Consider the following 12,700-nt stretch of genomic DNA (forward strand, 5'->3'; position numbering starts at 1 on the left):
GTAAGCCATTTCTGCCAAATGGAGATATTTTATAAATGAAATCAATTAAAGGAAAATATTTTAGAGTACAACTTTGGATGAATTATTCAACCTTTCAGACTTGGTTTTCTTATCTGTAAAATGAGCATGGTAATTTTACTGCTTACTTCCTAGGCTTGTAGAAAGAATTAAAAGAGATGAAGCATATAACATATGGAGTGCATTCAGAGAACTATGCAATAAATGAAAGCATTCATTGGAAATATTTTATATTTGCTTTTCAATACTAGAGATGGGACTTGAAAAAACTAGTTGAGTATGCTCCTATTAAGATTTCTGGGAGTATATCAGCTCATTTATATGAGACCAATATGTACAATAACATTATTGAATAACCTAAGTACCCATAACCATTATATGAGTAAATTAACTTTTTAACTTTTTATTTTAAAATAATTTTAGACTTATCAAAAGTTTTAAAAAAGTATAGTTTCCTATATACCCTTTATCCAGCTTCTGTTAAAATCCTACCTTTCAATATTTTCAAAGAAAAAATGGTTTATTAAAATTATGATAGTATTTTAATTTCATTCACATAGTGAATTTGATATAGTGATATTTTATATTTTATAGTGATATTTTAATTTCCTTTTAGTGCATTTTCTGTTCTTGTTCTTAAGACATTTTACTAATAGTGCATTTTTTCCTATTTTTTAGTCTGACCTCTTTTATGGTAAATATATTAAGCCTTGTCATTTGTTGCAAGTAGAAATATCAATTAGTATTAATATTCTAGAAAGCAATTTTATTATATGTATCAAAGCCTTAAAATGTTCATACCATTTTATTCAGTAATTTCATTTTATGAATCTATTCTAAAGTAAAAAAAATTAGAAATTCAAAGATCTATATAAATAGGCTTTATAATTTCTGGAAAATAAACAACTTAAATTTCCAGCACTTGAGGAGTGTTAAACACATTATAGTGTTTCATGGGATGGCATGGTAAAGAACCACAAGAAATTGTATTTATGAAGGTGTCTCAATGATAAGGGAAAAGTTCAAGATGAGAAGTTAAATGGAAATAATAGATATCAAAAACTCTATCTCAACTGTAGAAAAATAAATATATAGCAGTGTATGAGTGGCAAAAAGACTGGAAGGAAATATACCAAAATGTAAAATAACTTTAGGTGGTTAGCTTAAACATCATTTTAATTTTATTCTTTACAATAGCTTCTATATATGTTAGATTTTTATGAGTAAAGTTTCAATTTTTAGAATCTAGTGGGAAAAAATATTTGTGTGCTTATTTGTGAATCTGAGTAGTAAGAAAAATTCAACCAATCATCCCTCAAAAACCATCATTAAGTAAGTATAAATTCTCAGCAAGTTAATAAAGGTAAATAATGTTAGAAGAGGTTTCTGTGCACCCTAACCATGGAATTTTCCTAATTGGATACTAACGTCCTAATCTGAAAAGGAAAATGAATCATTTAAAAACTTAAATACTCATCAGCAAGGTAATGGTTTCTAAGTGTCCTAATGCCCCAGTCATTAAAAATGTTGTAGATTTACAAATTTTAGTTTTCAGATATTCTTTATCGATTCTTTATTTTTCATTGATCTTTAGAAAATCAATATAAAGTAATTGAGTAAATGAACTCTCAAGATAGTAAACATTTGGAAAAAAAATAACTAAACTAGGAGAGAGAGAAGATGGCGGAGTGGTGGTGACTGCCTGCATTCGCGCTCCCGGTGAGGAAGTCATGGATCCGGACCTGCCACAATGCTAGAGGACCGCTCCCACACAAGAACAGCGGTGTGAATCCACGGAAAATCAACGTGGGACAAACAGAGCGAGTGAGGTCTGAGCTGGGGAGCCACGGTGAGCTTTGGAACTGGCCAGGCCCCTGGCTCTGGTACATACCGGAACCTGAGCAGTCACCCCCAGCGCCGGCGATCTGTGGGCGCGCAATCGCCATCTTGGGGCCCACAGCCAAGTCACTGCGGAGCAATAGGGTGCAAAGAGGCTCCCTGGACGGCCCCCTCCCCTGGTCCACAGACCTTATATAGGGGCCCCGCCCATGTGTAAACACTGAATACTTCTCCAGAAGCGAGAGTGTGGAGCCTGGTCCCTGGGGACATTGGGCCAAGGCAGACTTTTCCCCGTGGGAGCTGCAGCAACTGGGGCGCCGAGCGAGCGAGGGCACCGTCCACTCCCCATAGCTAGTATCTTTCCTGCGGATAGAGACAGAAACCACCCCTATAGAGGAAGAACCAAAGGGAAACAAACAAACAAACAAACAAAGAGAATTTCGGTCTACTACTAGTGTGGACCCTGCCTGCCTTCTAAGACCACAACACAGTGTCCTAACTCGCCAAAGCGGTCTTGGATCACTCCAATCCTCTAGGATTGGACCCATCAGAAGCAGTCCCCCAACTGAAATAGAAAAATCTCTAAACAATACAAAACAGTCTCCCCCTCTTGCCAAAGGAAGCAACATACCTAGACTGCTTCACAGCCTAAGAACAGAGCACAAAGAGTGTTGTTAACCAGACTAAATCTATAAGAAAAGATCCAACGATAAATCTAGATGGGAAGGGCCCAGCGAGAAAACACGGGGAGCACAAAGAATCAAATGGAAAGCTCACCCCCAAAGAGAAATACCAGCTTTCAACCATTTGACACAAACCAGACTCAAAACACCAACATGTCACAGGAAGAATTCCAATTATGGACTATAAACAAGCTGAATAATATACAAGAATCAATGGATAAACAACACAAAGAAAACCACACACACAAAAAAAATACAGGATTCGGAGGAAAAATTCACTAAAGAAATTGAATATATTGAAGAAAAACCAAACTGAACTCCTAGAAATGAAGAATTCACCCAGAGAGCTACAAAACACTGTGGAAAGTCTCAAGAGCAGGATAGATCAAACAGAGGAAAGAATCTCAGAAATTGAAGATAACTCTTTCCAACTAAATAAGTCAGTCATAGAGATAGATCAAAGAAGTAAGAGAAATGATCAGAGTCTTCAAGAAATGTGGGATTATGTGAAGAAACCTAACTTGAGAGTTATTGGCATTCCTGAGGGTGAAGAAGACAATAAGCAAGGGTTGGACAAGCTATTTGAAGACATAATCGAGGAAAATTTTCCAGGCCTTGCCAATACTCTAGATATAGAGATTCAAGAAGCTCAAAGGACCCCTGGGAGATTCATAGCAAATAGAAAAACACCACGCCACGTAGTCATCAGGCTGACCAAAATATCCACTAAAGAGTTCCTTCTCCGAGCTGTAAGGAGAAAGAAACAAGTAACTTACAAAGGAAAACCCATCAGAATTACGCCAGATTTCTCAGTTGAAACCTTACAAGCAAGAAGAGGTTGGGGCCCCATTTTCACTCTTCTGAAATAGAATAATGCCCAGCCTAGAATCTTGTACCCAGCTAAGTTTTCTATACGAAGGAGAAATGAAGACATTCTCAGATAAACAAAGGTTGAGGGAATTCACCAAGACCAGACCAGCCCTCCAAGAAGTACTCAAAAGAGAGTTACACACGGATCAGCACAAGAAAGATCCACGAATGTAAAACTACTCAAGAGCTAAAGATCAAATTCCAGATACCACAATGGCCCAGGAGAGAAAACATCGCAATGAAGTTCTACACAACAAACTGAACAAAAAACTGTCTCACTTATCAGTTTTCTCAATAAATATGAATGGCTTGAATTCCCCGCTCAAGAGACATAGACTGGCCCAATGGATAAAAAACCACAATTCAAGTATCTGCTGTCTTCAAGAAACTCACCTAACCTGCAAAGATGCATTTAGACTGAAAATAAAAGGATGGAAATCAATATTTCAAGCAAACGGTACCAAAAGAAAGCTGGTGTGGCAATCTTAATTTCCAATAACTTAGCTTTCAAACCAACAAAAATAATAAAAGACAAAGATGGCTACCACATACTGGTTAAAGGCAAAATTCAACAAGAAGCCATGACTATACTCAATATATATGCACCCAACCTAGGTGCACCTAGATTCATAAAGCAAACCCTACTAGATCTCAACCAAATGATAGATAACAATACTGTAATAGCTGGAGACTTTAACACCCCACTGACAGTACAGGACAGATCCTCTAAACAGAAAATAAAGACATAATGGACCTAAATAGAATGCTAGAACAAATGGGCATGGCTGACATCTATAGGACATTCTACCCAAAGTCCACAGAATATACATTCTTCTCATCAGCTCACGGGACATTCTCTAAGATTTACTTTGTCCTAGGACATAAAGCATGTCTTAAAAAATTCAAAAAAATAGAAATTATATCATGCATCTTCTCAGATCACAGCAGAATAAAAGTAACAATGAACCTAAACAGAAACCCTCAGTCTTACTCAAAGTCATGGAAGCTCAATAACTTTCTCCTGAATAATTATTCTATAAAGGAAGAAATCAAGATGGAAATCAAAAGTTTCTTTGAATTAAATGACAATGGAGATACAACTTATCAAAATCTATGGGACGCAGCTAAAGCAGTCCTGAGAGGGAAATTCATATCCATAAATGCCTATATCCAAAAGACAGAAAACATGCAAATAGACAACCTAACGAATAGACTCAAAGAGCTGCAGAAAGAAGAACAGAACGACCCCAAACCCAGCAGAAAGCGAGAAATTACTAAGATCAAATCAGAATTAAATGAAAAGGACAACAAAGAAACTATAAGGGAAATTAATAAAACAAAAAGACCAATTTCTCTCATGAATATAGATGCAAAAATTTTCAATAAAATACTAGCAAAGCGAATCCAAGTACTTATCAAAAAAATAATCCACCACGACCAAGTGAGCTTCATCCCAAAGATGCAGGGGTGGTTCAACATACGTAAATCTATAAATGTAATTCACCACATAAATAGAAGCAAACACCAAAACCATATGATACTCTCATTAGATGCAGAAAAAGCATTTGACAAAATTCAACACCGTTTTATGATAAAAACGCTTAACAAAATAGGCGTAGATGGAACCTACCTAAAAATGATACGACCCATGTATGACAAACCCACAACCAACATCATTCTGAACGGGGAAAAATTGAAAGCACACCCACTTAGAACTGGAACCAGACAGGGCTGCCCACTGTCCCCATTACTTTTCAACATAGTATTGGAAGTCCTTGCGAGAGCTATCAGGCAAGAGAGCAGAATCAAGGGAGTCCAAATAGGGAAAGAAGAGATCAAACTCTCACTTTTTGCTGATGATATGATGTTATATCTGGAAAACCCCCAGGATTCAACCAAGAGACTCCTGGAATTGATTAACGAATATAGCAAAGTCTCAGGCTACAAAATTAATATACACAAATCAGAGGCATTTATATATGCCAATAACAGTCAATCGGAAAACCAAATTAAAGACTCAATACCCTTCAAAATAGCAACAAAGAAAATAAAATATCTAGGTATATACCTAACTAAAGAGGTAAAGGACCTCTATAAGGAAAACTATGAAACACTGAGAAAAGAAATAGCAGAACTTGCAAATAGATGGAAAAATATATCATGCTCGTGGATCGGAAGAATCAACATTGTTAAAATGTCTATACTACCCAAAGTGATCTACAGATTCAATGCAATCCCTATTAAATTACCAACATCATTCTTCACAGACGTAGAGAAAATAATTATACACTTTGCATGGAATCAGGGAAGACCCTGTATAGCAAAAGCAATTTTAAGCAACAAAAACAAAATAGGAGGTATTAATTTGCCAGACCTCAAACTATACTACAAGGCTGTGGTTCTTAAAACAGCCTGGTACTGGCACAAGTACAGGGACACAGACCAGTGGAACACAACAGAAAATCCAAATATAGAACCATCCTCATATAGTCACCTAATTTTTGACAAAGCAGGAAAGAATATACTCTGGGGACAAGAATCCCTATTCAACAAATGGTGCTGGGAGAATTGGTTAGCCACTTGTAGAAGACTGAAACAGGACCCACAGCTTTCACCTCTCACAAAAATCAAATCACGGTGGATAACAGACTTAAACCTTAGGCGTGATACAATCAGAATTCTAGAAGAAAATGTAGGAAAGACTCTTACAGACATTGGCCTAGGCAAAGAATTTATGAAGAAGACCCCCAAGGCAATCACAGCAGCAACAAAAATCAATGAATGGGACATGATTAAATTAAAAAGCTTCTGCACAGCCAAAGAAACAGTCACGAGAATAAACAGACCACCTGCAGAATGGGAAAAAATTTTTGCATACTACACATCAGATAAAGGACTGATAACAAGAATCTATTTAGAACTCAGGAAAATCAGCAAGAAAAAAATCAAACAACCTTATCAAAAAGTGGGCAAATGACATGAATAGAAATTTCTCAGAAGAAGATATAAGAATGGCTAACAAACATATGAAAAAATGCTCAACATCCCTAATCATCAGAGAAATGCAAATCAAAACCACAATGAGATATCACTAACCCCAGTCAGAATGGCCTTTATCAAAAAAATCCCAAAACAACACATGTTGGCGTGGATGCGGAGAGACAGGAACACTCATACACTGCTGGTGGGACTGCAAACTAGTGCAACCCCTGTGGAAAGCATTATGGAGGTATCTTAAACAGATTCAAGTAGAGCTACCATTCGATCCAACAATCCCATTACTGGGCATATACCCAAAGGAAAAAAGGTCATTCTGTAACAAAGACACATGTACCCGAATGTTTATAGCAGCACAATTCACAATAGCAAAGATGTGGAAACAACCCAAATGCCCATCAATACATGATTGGATTAGTAAGCTGTGGTATATGTATACCATGGAATTTTACTCAGCTATAAGAAATAATGAAGATATCACATCTCTATGGTTCTCCTGGAGAGAGTTGGAACCCATTCTATTAAGTGAAGTATCCCAAGAATGGAAAAACAAGCATCACATGTACTCACCAGAAAATTGGTTTCCCTGATCATCACCTAAATACACATCTGGGAACGACACCAATCGGATATCAGACTGAGGTGGGGGGCGGGGGAGGGGATGGGTGTATGCCTACACAATGAGTGCATTGCGCACCGTTTGGGGAATGGTAACGCTTGAAGGTGCTGACTCGGTAAGGGGGGGTGGGGAAGGGAGGGATATATACCTACATGATGGGTGCAACACGCACTATCTGGGGAACAGACACACCTGGAGCTCTGACTTGGGGGGAGAGGCGGTACATGGGCAATGTATGTAACCTGCGATTCTGTATCCCCCATAACAATAAGATGAAATAAAAAAAAATAACTAAACTAACTCCAGATATATATTTGACATATCATTACAAACTCCTCTGAGGTAGAAAAAGATAATTTCCACATCAATGACTATATTGATAAACTAAAAGACAAAGAGAATTCTGGAGGCCAGTAAGAACTTGAAATATTAATAAAATGCTGTATCCTGAATCCTATAAAGGGAATCATGAAACCTTTAGCTTATAGGGCTTGTGTGATTAGTATACAATACAATGGTATAAAAAGTTTGAAATGCTATCAGCACAAAACCTGAGTTTCCAAGTAATCAGAAACAGACAGAAAATCTCTGGTAACCATAAATCCCTAAGTTTTTATGGAAGACAGAACAAGGCAGAGACTATTACAAAAGTCCAATCTGAATCTTACAGAAACATGGCTGACATGCAGATCAGACTTCACACTAAAAGGCTCAAATCCCCTCTACATCATCTTTCTTTTCTATATATCTACTCTTCCTTTGCACCCAGAACTGTCTCACTACTTACTGGATTATTCTTTGAGGGAAATTGTGGGCAGTATAAAACCTGCAATAGAAGGAGAAATAAAAAGACCCTATTAGTTGATTTTTTAAAATAAAGACTCATCATTAAGCCCATTTAGCAACTACAAGTTCTCAAACTTTCTTTGAGACTTTATGGAGGAAAACTTGGAAAGTGGCTTTAGTCTCATTTTTGTGAAACCAAACTAAAAAAGGTGCTTTAGGACCATCTGTTACCTGGAAGCTGGATGTTCTGTAGCACTAAATGGCAGTTAACTCATCTCCCTACCACCTGCCTCACCACTAACCACTCCTTTTCTCCATGTCCAATTATTATGTCAATTTATTTTATTTTATTTAGCATTTACAGCTTGATTTAAAAATAAGGGTTAAGTCTGAGAATAGCATAGACCTTACATAAAAATTAAATAGTAGTGAATTGTTCATAGGGAGCATGGTCTGCCTTCATTCATTTACTCATTCTGTCACTCAGCAAACATTTATTGAGGCTCCACTACATGCCAGGCACTTGTCTAATGGCTGAGAATCTAGTGGTGAGCCAGAGTGACTGTGTCCTTGCCTTCTTGAAGCTTACATCTAGCAGAGACTATGAAACGAATCAAATCATAAATAATTATTTAATTATAATTTTGTTAAGTGCTCTGAAGGAAAAGTTCAAGATGATGAAAGAGCATAATGGGATAAGCTAACAGCATAGGGTGTCATTGGAAAGTCCTGTCTGATAAAGAGATATTTAAGCTGAGTCACAAAGAATAAGTAGAAAGTAGACTAGTGATATGGGGGTAAGAGTGATCATTCAGGTGGACGGAACAGACCATTGAAGATTGTGAAAGCGGACTTCAGTGCATTCTGGGAACTGAAAGAAAGTTCTGCTAAAGGGTTGCTGGCATGGGAGAGAATCCCAATGATATATTTAGTATAGCACCTGGTTCAAAGGGGAAGCTCAGTAAATGGTCATGGACAAAAGCCCTTTAATAACAGCTTGGACTAGATTAAAAGCAGCTGCCAAGTCTTCTTTTTTTCCTTTGGTTATTCTTTGTTCAGCTATATCCTGAAAAGTACTCCATGCACATTTTATTTGGGTATCACAACTTTCTCCCAAGATGGAAAATACAAAATCGAGCTGGCAATCAGATACTAAGGGACCTAGGGTTTGTCTGCCTTGTTCTTTTAGACAATTTCTATCTTCTGGAAGGGACTGTGTATGGAAACATACAGACTGTCTTATTAACATCTAGATAATGACATAGCAGAATCTAAACTGCTTTTGCTAACAAATGTGGCAGCACATAATGTTGGCTGGAATGGTCAGTTCAGAATGGCAAAATGGTACATGAAGGAGAAGGCTATGAGAAAGCTGACAGATTTGCTCATGTAGCATCCAAGCACAACCAGATGGTGGATTTTTTTTTTTTTTTTTTTTTTTTTTTGGTGTTTTTGCTCCTAGTATGAGTTCATGCGTTAGAATGTTTGAGTGACTTTGTAACCCTATTCGCCTTTTTTTGGCCATAAAGCCATCATCAAATGAACCATTCTGTAGGTGTTTAATATCTTTGATGAGAATCTTAACTAGCTTTAAAAATTAAGTCATCAATTTTAATACATATATAAAACACTTTATGCATTAAAAATCATTATCCCCATTTTATTAGGGGGAAATGCCTTATAAAGTAGTGAGATTTATAACTGCTTTAGTTCATGGCTCCTCCTAATTCACATAGTTTAAATAAGAACTAATTTTATAATAGTTCACTGGTCCCAGACTCATCTACATTCATCTTATTTATTTGGTAATAGCCTGCAGTGCCTAGAATAGTGCCTTAGTTATATCAAATTCCAGCTCTCTGAAACACCAGTGAGAGCCAAGCATAAAACACAAAGGTCTCTGCCAAGATATTGCTGTAAAGTCTGTTTATTTTTGGTTCATTCATTCATTCATTTATTCGCCATATAACTACCAGATTTTCTCTGGGACTGGCATGGATTCAAATTCCTGCCCTTGTGGAGTTTACTGTATAAAGCTGAAAAGATATTAAGAAGCCGTATATTATAGTGATTAGGAGCACAGGCTCTGGAGCAAGGCACCTTGGGTTCATATTCCAGCTCCACTACTTATTAGCTGTGTGACCTTGGCACGGTCACTTTACCTCACTGAACCCTGCTCTCCTCATTGGTAAATCATGGATATAAAAAGAGTACTTACCTCACAGGGCTATTGTGATGTTTAAACGAAGTTTAAATGATGATTAATGTATATGAGGGGATAAGAACAGTGCCTGGTATGCAGCGAGTGCTACATAAGTACATCTTACTGTTTTTTAATAATAAAAGGTTTTGATGTCTAAAGAGGTAAATATACCTGGATTACACCCAAAACTTGGCTATCCTGAATGAATCATGCCCTTTGAGCTTTTTTTAAAAAAATAATTTATTGAGGAGAAATGCACATTAACATAAAATTGACCATTTTAAAGTGAACTATTCAGTGGTACTTAGTACTTCACAATGCTGTGTAATTAGCACTCTATCTACTTCCAAAACATTTCCCTCACTCCAAAGTAAAATCCGTTACCCATTAAGCGGTTTCTATCCAGTTGCTCAGGACCCCAGTTCCTGGCAACCACAAATTTATGCTCTTTCTCTATGGATTTGCCTATTCTGGACATTTCATATCTGTGGAATCATACAGTATGTGACATTTTATGTCTGACTTTTTTCACGTAGTATGTTTTAGAGGTCTATCCACATTGCAGCATGTATCAATACTTCATTCCTTTTTATGGCTGGATACTATTCCATTGTAGTACATACGACATCATTTTGTTTTATTAATTCATTGATGAACATTTGGGCTCTTTCCTCATTTTGCCTATCACAAACAGTGCTGCTTTGAACATGCGTGTACATGTACTTGTGTGAGTACCTGTTTTGCATTCTTTTGGGTATATATCTAGGAGTGGAAATGCAGGGTCATGGTAATTCTAAATTTCAATTTTTTGAGGAATGACCACACTGTTTTCCACAGTGGGTGAACCATTTGTGTTACCCACCCATACAGTAATGTACAAGGGTTCTAATTTCTCTACATCCTTGTCAGTACTTGTTATTTCCATTAAAAAAAATTATAGCCATCCTAGTGGGTATGAAGCGGCGCCTCATTGTGGTTTTAATTTGCATTTCCCTAATGACTAATGATATTGAGCATCTTTTCATGTGTTTGTCTGCCATTTGTATATCTTCTTTGGAGAAATGTCTATTTAAGTCTTTTGATTATGTTTTTAATTGGGTTGTTTGTCTTTTTGTTGGTGAGCTGTAAGAGTTCTTTATACAGCTGTCTCACAGGAGATTGGTTGCAGGACGCCCTGTGGATACCAAAATCCACGGATACTCAAGTCCCTCATATAAACTAGTGTAGTCTTTGCACATAACCTATGCACATCATCCTGTATACTTTAAATCGTCTCTAGATTACTTATAATACCTTCTACAATGTAAATGCTATGTAAATAATTGTTACACTGCATTGTTTATTTGTATAATTTTTTATTGTTGTATTGTTAATTTTAATTTTTTTTCTTTGATATTTTTGATCTGCAGTTGGTTGGGTTCATGGATGTGGGAATCTGCAGGTATGAGGGGCTGACTGTATATTCTGGGTACAGTCAGAATGCATCAGAATATTCTATATATATCTTCATATATCTAGAATCAGAATATATATCCTATTAGACATATGATTTGCAAATATTGTCTTCCATTCTATAGGTTGTCTCTCATTTTCTTGGCAATATTCTTTGATGCATAAATGTTTCTAATTTTGGTGAATTCCAACTTTATTTTTTAAAATTCTGTTGCCGTGCTTTTGGTGTCATATCTAAGAACATTGCCAAAAGCAAAGTCATGATGATCTACCTCTTTTTTTTTTGCAAGAGTTTTATGGTTTTAGCTCTTATATTTAGGTCAGTGATATATTTTGAGTTAATTTTTGCATATGGTGTGAGGTAGGGGTCCAACCTCATATTTTTACATGTGGATAACCAGTTGTTCCACAACCATTTGTTGAGCAGACTATTCTTTCTCCATTAAATGATCTTATAGCCCTTGTGGAAATCAAATGTATATTTTATTTCTGGACTCAATTCTATTCTGTTGGTCTATACATCAGTCCTTATTTCAGTACCAAACTGTTTAATTATTGCAGCTTTGCAATAAATTTTGAAATTGGGAAGTGTGAATCGTCCAACTTTGATTTTCATTCAAGATTGTTTTAGTTATTTGCGGATTTCATGTGAATTAGAGGATCAGCTTTTCCATTTCTGCAAATAAAGGCCATTGGAATTCTGAGAGAGATTGCACTGAATATCACTTTGGGTAATATTGACATTTTAACAATATTAAGTCTTCCAATTTATGCACATAAGATGTCTTTCAATTTATTTATTTCCTCTTTAATTTCTTTCAGGAATGTTTTGTAATTTTCAGTGTACAACTCTTTCACATCCTTGGTTAGATTTATTTGTAGGCATTTAATCATTTTGGATGCTATTAATATTTTAATTGGATTGTTTTCCTTAGATGAGACATAAGATTCTATTATAAATAATATTTTATAAATGTTTATAAAATATAATAGATTTTCTAATCAGAATAATTATGAGTCTTGATATGCAGATATTCATGACCCATTTTTGTAAGATCTACTCTTGGCTGCAGGGCACCTCTGCTTTGCTAAGACCTTACCCTCTTTCTTGCTCTAGGGTGATTTGCTGGGCAAGAGCATTTTGAGTTCAACTCCATTACAGGAAGGAGTAGAAATGCAGCCTTAAGTTGATGAGATTTGGGTATAATGTGCACTAACCTGATCTGGAGATGA

The 12,700-nt window shown here is 36.3% G+C and overlaps 1 protein-coding gene across 2 annotated transcripts in view; it reads right to left on the minus strand.

The window, feature by feature from the left end:
- The window catches only part of LOC138386966 (protein CFAP20DC-like), a 260,752-nt gene that overhangs the window by 123,708 nt on the left and 124,344 nt on the right, over positions 1–12,700 (minus strand). The window lies entirely within an intron of this gene.

The sequence above is a fragment of the Eulemur rufifrons genome, chromosome 7 (assembly GCF_041146395.1).
Source record: "Eulemur rufifrons isolate Redbay chromosome 7, OSU_ERuf_1, whole genome shotgun sequence".
Taxonomy (NCBI): Eukaryota; Metazoa; Chordata; class Mammalia; order Primates; family Lemuridae; genus Eulemur; species Eulemur rufifrons.